Source organism: Miscanthus floridulus, chromosome 1 (assembly GCF_019320115.1).
Source record: "Miscanthus floridulus cultivar M001 chromosome 1, ASM1932011v1, whole genome shotgun sequence".
Classification (NCBI taxonomy): Eukaryota; Viridiplantae; Streptophyta; class Magnoliopsida; order Poales; family Poaceae; genus Miscanthus; species Miscanthus floridulus.
Window position 1 is genome coordinate 178,046,283 of NC_089580.1, and position 7,612 is coordinate 178,053,894.

The window sequence follows — 7,612 nt, forward strand, 5'->3', positions numbered from 1 at the left end:
CATCAGTGCCATACCGGCCGGGACAGGGCACGGCGGGGATTACCGGCCAATGTGTCCTAACGCTATGTCCACGATCTGCACCATACCGGCTGGGACAGGGTACGGCAGGGATTACCGACCACTGTGTCCTAACGTTGTGCCACGATCAGCCGCCCACTCGAGGCCTAGGCACCGTACACCAAGGTCTCGGCTATCTTGGGGCTCGTGCCTGCCGAGCCCCCTCCACTGCGATGCAGCTTCGGCACCGACCAAGCCTCGGCTTCGCACACAGTCTGTCCACAGTGGCCTACACGATCGCCACTGCACCCACTCCGAGGTTGTCCTGGGGCTCCCACGATGCACAGGATCGGATGCGACGGCCACGCCACCCCAGTGCTCCAAGGACGGACCACTCCGACGACCACGCCGCCACAGGAATAGGCCACAGGGCTCGGACATGCCACCCCTGTTGGCACGACACCGCATAGTAATACATGTACTGTCCTTGTCCTCCCTTCAACTATAAAAGGAGAGGACTTGGGCCACTTAGAGGCGGACAACGAAGAACACCTCGTAACGCACACATTCCAGCCGCTTGAGAGGAACGTCTCAGACGACCCACATGACACCCTGCCGAGACCTAGGACTGGTTCCCTCTCTCCCTTAGCTTGTAACCCCCTACTACGAGCACTTCGGTGCAAGGAATACAAGATCGACCTCTCAGACTGGACGTAGGGCTTTGATTGCCTAAACCAGTATAAACCTTATATCTCTTTGCATCACCATCCGGAATCGGGAGCACGCAGAACAAATTCACTGGTTGGTTGAGGACCCCCCCGGTCCGAAACACCGATAGTTGGCGCGCCAGGTAGGGGCTGCTGCGTGTCAGTTTCGTCATCCCAGCAGGTTCCGGATGGCAGACCCCGTACGACCATTGCGTCTTGGCACCGTAGTTTGGTTCGGGAGCCTAGAGTTCATGTCTCTAGGGCATGAGTACGACATGGTACTCCTCACTCCTCGAGCCCCACCGTCCGACAATGAAGTTACGCACTGGCAGCCCATGCACAGGCGGCGCCCGAGCGGCCGCTCTCGTCGCGCTCGCCAGGCACGACGTGAGCAAGGCCACCCCGATGCTACGCGAACCTAGGGCGGCACGCCACTCCCCGCCAATATCCTACGACCAGCTGTTGGCATAGGGTCCCAGGCTGGGGACCTATCTAGCCTGAGCTTGGATAAAGGAAAATCACCGGTGGCACGCGGTGATGCCCAGTCATCAAGTTCCGCTCCACCACTCCCTGAAGAACCGACCCCGGTGGAGCAGAATCTGGCAACGTCATCATCCCCATACCCCTTTGGGTTGAGAAATGTCGTCGCCTCTTACGCCTACGCTTACACTGCCGCTCACGAGGATCCCTCAGAACATCGCTAACGCTTCGCTCTCGACCTGAGCACCCACGCCGACTCCTCGGATGAGGACGAGGCATGGCCCGGAGTGGATTTCTCCGGACTCCACGACCCTGGGGCTTTGCGCCAGTTCTTGGCCGCAAGCGACTACTGCCTCGGCTACTCTGACTCCGACGACGAAGGCACTTATGACCCCACTCGCGAGTGTTTTCACGTCGGGCTCAGGATGCCGAGGGCCAGCGAAGAGGATGAGGGGGCAGGTAGCCGCTGCCCGCTTCGTCCAGGGGTGGGCGCCACCACGCCCCCACGCAATGTCCTGCCGACCGCACGAAATGAGAATGTCGCTCTTACACGACCTCAGCGCCCAGACCTAGAGCAGCTCCATGAGCTCCAGGCCAAGGTCGAACAAGACCAACTCCTTCTACAGCAGCTTCGAGACTCTCTCGAACAAGAACAGCGAGGTCGCGGTGAAGGTGGAGGAGCCCGACGGAGGGCCCGCGATGTGCATCACCGCATCCATGACGACGAAGGGAATGAGCAACCCCCAGTCTTCAATCGCGCTAGCCAGAACGTTGCGGCTGCGGCAATGCTGGTCCGCGCAATGCCCGAGCCTTCTACCACGGAGGGGCGGCGGGTTCACGGCGAGCTCCGGGATCTCCTAGAGACCACCGCGGTTCAACAGGCCGAGAGTTCCGCCTCCCAGCGACACGGGGGCGCCTCGAACCTGCCCACAGCACCGCATCGGTAGGACAGGGAAGCCCCGGCTCGTCCCGAGCCCGATCAAGCGCCAATAGCCCACAGGGTCCCCGTGCTTCTGGACCGCCTCGACAATCGACGCGAGGTGCAGGGAGACCATGAGGTGGTCAGCAGTCGACGACGCCACGACAATGAGGGGCCCACTCGGGGCTACCACCCACACTGAGGCGGTCGCTACGACAGCGGGGAGGACCGCAGTCCTTCCCCTGAACCACCAGGCCCTTGGGTCTTTAGCAGGGCCATCCGCGCTGCTCTTTTCCCCGCCCGGTTTCGGCAACCAGCCAATCTCACGAAGTACAGCGGCGAGACCAACCCTGAACTCTGGCTTGCCGATTACCGCCTGGCCTGCCAGCTAGGTGGCGTGGACGATGACCTACTCATCATCCGCAATCTCCCCTTGCTCCTGTCGGACTCGGTGCGAGCCTGGCTCGAACACCTTCCTCCCTCGCAAATCCACGACTGGTGCGACTTGGTTAGGATCTTCGTCGGGAACTTCTAGGGCACATATGTGCGCCCTGGGAACTCCTGGGATCTTAAGAGCTGTCGCTAGAAGCCGGACGAGTCTCTCCAAGACTTCATCCGGCGCTTCTCCAAACAGTGCACCGAGTTGCCCAGCGTCGGCGACTCGGAGATCGTCCAGGCTTTCCTCTCCGGCACCACTTGTCAGGACTTGGTCCAAGAGTTAGGTCAGAACATGCCGCGCTCCTCGACATCGCCACCAGCTTTGCCTCGGGTGAAGAGGCTATCAGAGCCATCTTCCCCAACACCGACACCAAGGGTAAGTGGAGGGACGAGGCCCCTGAGGCCTCAGCCTCCCACCTCCCCAAGAGAAAGAAAAAGGGGCGCTGGGGGAAGCAGGAGGTCCTGGAGGCTGATCTGGTCGCGGCCACACAGCGCAAGAATCCCCGAGGCTTCAAAGGCCCTAGGCCCTTTGACGACATGCTCAAGAAACCCTGCCCTTACCACTAGAGCCTGGTCAAGCACGCTCTCGAGGATTGCACCATGCTGCGGCGCTACTACGCCAGGCTCGGGCTCCCCGACGATGACGCCAAGCAGAAGGGCGCCGGCGGCCGGGACGAAGACAAGGACGACGGGTTATCCCGAGGTACGCAACGCCTTCATGATCTTCGGTGGGCCCTCGGCATGCCTTACGGCGCGGCAGCGCAAGAGGGAACGTCGAGAAGTCTTCTCGGTCAAGGTGGCCACCCCCTAGTACCTCGACTGGTCTCGAGAGGCGATCACCTTTGATCGAGATGACCACCCTGACCATGTTCCGAATCCCAGGCAGTACCCACTGGTTGTCGACCCGATCATCGGCAACACCTGACTCTCCAAGGTGTTGATGGACGGAGGCAGTGGCCTCAACATCCTCCACGTCAATACCCTGGAGCTCTTGGAGATCGACCGATCGAGGCTCTAGGGAGACGTTGCCCCCTTCCACGGCATCGTGCCAGGGAAGCACACGTGACCCATCAGGCGCATCGACCTTCCTGTCTGCTTCGGCACCCCCTCCAACTACCGCAAGGAAGTCCTCACCTTCGAGGTAGTCGGGTTCGGGGGAGCCTACCATGCCATCCTGGGGCAGCCGTGCTACGCCAAGTTCATGGCAGTGCCCAACTATACCTACCTCAAGCTCAAAATGCCAGGCCCTGGTGGTGTCATCACGGTTGAGTCCACGTACGAACATGCATACGACTGCGACATCGAATGCATCGAGTACGCCGAGGCTATTGCGAAGGCTGAGACCCTCATCGCCCACCTCGACCAACTCAGTGGCGAGGTGCCTGACTCCAAGCGTCGCGCGGGGGCGTTCGAGCCCGCTAAAACCATCAAACTCATCCCGGTCGACCCCGCCTGCCCCGACGACCGAGCGCTGAGGATCAGCGCCACCCTCGACATCAAATAGGAAGCCGTGCTCGTCGACTTTCTCCGTGCGAACGCCGACATATTCGCATGGAGTCCCTCAGACATGCCGGGCATACCAAGGGAGGTCGCCGAGCACACCCTGGACATCTGGGCCGGATCTAGACTAGCGAGGCAACGCCTGCGCCGCTTTGATGAGGAAAAGCGTAGGGCCATCGGAGAGGAGGTGCAGAAACTCTTGGCGGCCAGGTTCATCAAGGAAGTGTCCCACCCAGAGTGGTTGGCTAACCCCGTGTTAGTCAAGAAGAAAAATGGGAAATGGAGGATGTGTGTAGACTACACCGGTTTGAACAAAGCCTATCCAAAGGTCCCCTTCCCATTACCTAGAATCGATCAAATTGTTGATTCCACTGCAGGGTGTGAGACCCTATCTTTCCTTGATGCGTACTCTGGTTACCATCAGATCAAGATGAAAGAGTCCGACCAGCTCGCGACTTCTTTCATCACACCATTCGGCATGTACTGCTACGTGACGATGCCCTTCGGCCTCAGAAACATAGGTGCCACATACCAACGGTGCATGACCCAGGTCTTTGGCGACAACATTGGGCGGACCGTCGAGGCCTACGTAGACGACATTGTGGTCAAGACCAGAAAGGCCGAGGGTCTCATCGACGACTTGAGGATAACCTTCAAATGCCTTAGAGAGAAGGGCATCAAGCTCAACCCCGAGAAGTGTGTGTTCGGGGTCCCCCGAGGCATGCTCTTGGGATTCATAGTCTCGGAACGCGGCATTGAAGCCAACCCAGAGAAGGTCTCAGCCATAACCAGCATGGGACCAATCAGAGACCTCAAGGGAGTGTAGAGGGTCATGGGATGCCTTACGGCCCTGAGCCGCTTCATCTCGCGCCTCAGCGAAAAAGGTTTGCCTCTATACCGACTATTGAGAAAGTCTGAGCGTTTTTCTTGGACCCCCAAGGCCGAGGAAGCCCTCGACAGACTCAAGAGGCTGCTCACCAATCCTCCCATCCTGATACCCCTGGCCATGGACGAGGCCCTCTTACTCTACGTCGCCACAACGACCCAAGTGGTCAGCGCCACCGTAGTGGTAGAGAGGCAGGAAGAAGGGCATACTCTACCCACCCAATAACCTGTTTATTTCATCAGCGAGGTGCTCTCCGAGACCAAAGCACGCTACCCCCATATCCAGAAGCTGGTCTACGCCGTGGTCCTGGCCCAGCGCAAACTGCGCCACTACTTTGAGTCGCATCCAGTGACTGTGGTATCATCCTTCCCCCTGGGCGAGATAGTTCATAACCGGGAGGCCTCGGGCAGGATAGCCAAGTGGGCTGTCGAGCTTATGGGGGAAACCTTGACCTTTGCGCCTCAAAAAGCGATCAAGTCTCAGGTCTTGGCCGATTTCATGGCTGAATGGATAGATACCCAACTGCCACCTGCTCAAATTCAGACGGAGTGCTGGACCCTGTACTTCGACGGATCCCTTATGAAGACCGGGGCAGGCGCGGGTCTGCTCTTCATTTCGCCCCTCAGAGTACACATGCGCTACATGGTGCGGCTCCACTTCACCGCCTCCAACAACGTAGCCGAATACGAGGCCCTCATTAATGGCTTACAAGTCGCCATCGAGCTTGGGGCACGGTGCCTCGATGTCCGAGGCGACTCGCGGCTCGTCATAGATCAAGTGATGAAGGAGTCAAACTGCCTCGACCAAAAAATGGAGGCTTATTGCAAGATGGTACGACGCCTAGAAGACAAGTTCGACGGTCTCGAACTAAATCACGTCGCGCGGAAGTACAACGAGGCCGCCGACGAGCTAGCAAAGCTGGCCTCGGCATGGGCCCTGGTCCCCCCAAACGTCTTCGCCAGAGACCTCCACAAACCTTCCATTGGCTGCACCTCGACAACAGAGGAGGGCCCACCTGTGGAACCCATGGCAAAGCCCGATGCCCCCTCTGCTGCCGAGACCCCCTCGACCGAGCCCGAGGTCATGGAAGTCAACGCCTAGCCTCCGTAGACTGATCAGGACACGGATTGGCGAGTCCCGTTCCTCGATTGGCTTGATCGGGGGGAGCTTCCTGACGACAGAACCACAGCGCGACGGCTTGCGCGCCGAGCCAAGACCTACGCCCTCTATAATGGCAAATTGTACATGCGAAGTCCCTTAGGTGTCCTTCAACGATGTATCAGTTTCGAGGTGGGCCAAGCCCTGCTTTGGGACTTACACGCAGGCGCCTGCGGGCACCATGCGGCGCCTCGGACGCTCATAGGGAACGCTTTCCGCCAAGGGTTCTACTGGCCGACAGCAGTCGCCGATGCTACCAAGCTAGTACGCTCCTGCGAGGGATGCCAGTACTATGCTCGGCAGACACATCTCCTGGCCCTATCCCTACAAACCATCCCCATCACATGGCCGTTCGTCGTGTGGGGGCTCAACATGGTCGGGCCTCTGCAAAAGGCCCCCAGAGGCTACACCCATCTACTAGTATCAATCGACAAGTTCTCCAAATGGATCGAGGCTCGTCCGATCAATCGAATCAAATTCGAGCAGGCGGTGCTGTTCTTCACTAACATTATCCATAGGTTTGGGGTCCCCAACACCATCATCACCGACAACGGGACGCAGTTCACCGGCAAAAAGTTCCTGACGTTTTGCGACGACCACCACATCCATGTGGCCTGGTCGGCCGTAGGACACCCAAGGACCAACGGCCAAGTGGAGCGTGCCAACGGCATGATCCTACAAGGCCTCAAGCCAAGGATTCACAACCGGTTGAAAAAGTTTGGCAAGAAATGGCTCGTCGAACTCCCGTCGGTCATCTGGAGCCTGAGGAACACTCCAAACCGAGCCACAGGATTCACGCCTTTCTTCCTAGTCTATGGGGCCGAGGCCATCCTCCCCACCGACTTGGAATATGGTTCCCCAAGGCTGCAAGCCTATAACGAACAAAGTAACCGCACCACCCAAGAGGACGCCCTTGATCAACTGGAGGAAGCCCGAGACGTTGCGCTACTACACTCGGCCAAATACCAGCAGAGCCTACGACGCTATCAGGCCCGACGCGTCCAAGGCTGAGACCTAAAGGTAGGCGACCTAGTGCTCAGGCTAGCATAGAGCAACAAGGGTCGCCACAAGCTGACCCCGCCATGGGAAGGACCGTACATCATCACCCAAGTACTGAAGCCCGGGACCTACAAGCTGGCCAACGAGAAGGGCAAAGTCTTCACCAACGCTTGGAACATAGAACAGCTACGTTGCTTTTATCCCTAAATTTCCAAGCATTGTATATGTCGTTTCTCGAAATACAATTAAATGGCGTTCTTTAGTTGGTCTAAATTTTTCGAGAAACCCCCCAAGCCCATAGTAAGCCTCGGCAATACAGTAACACGGCAAGGGAGACCTAGTTTCGCCTCGGCAGAACCAAGCCTCCCTCGGGGGCTAGGTAGGGGACCCCCCCAGGTGTCCCCTAGGTCCCACGCACCATTCTTCGGTTGTTTTTCGCAAAAAATTCCTACGCCAAGACTCTAGCAGGCTCTGACGAATCATTTGTAAAGACTCCTCGGACCAAGGTCTATTTCCTAAGCAAGAGGC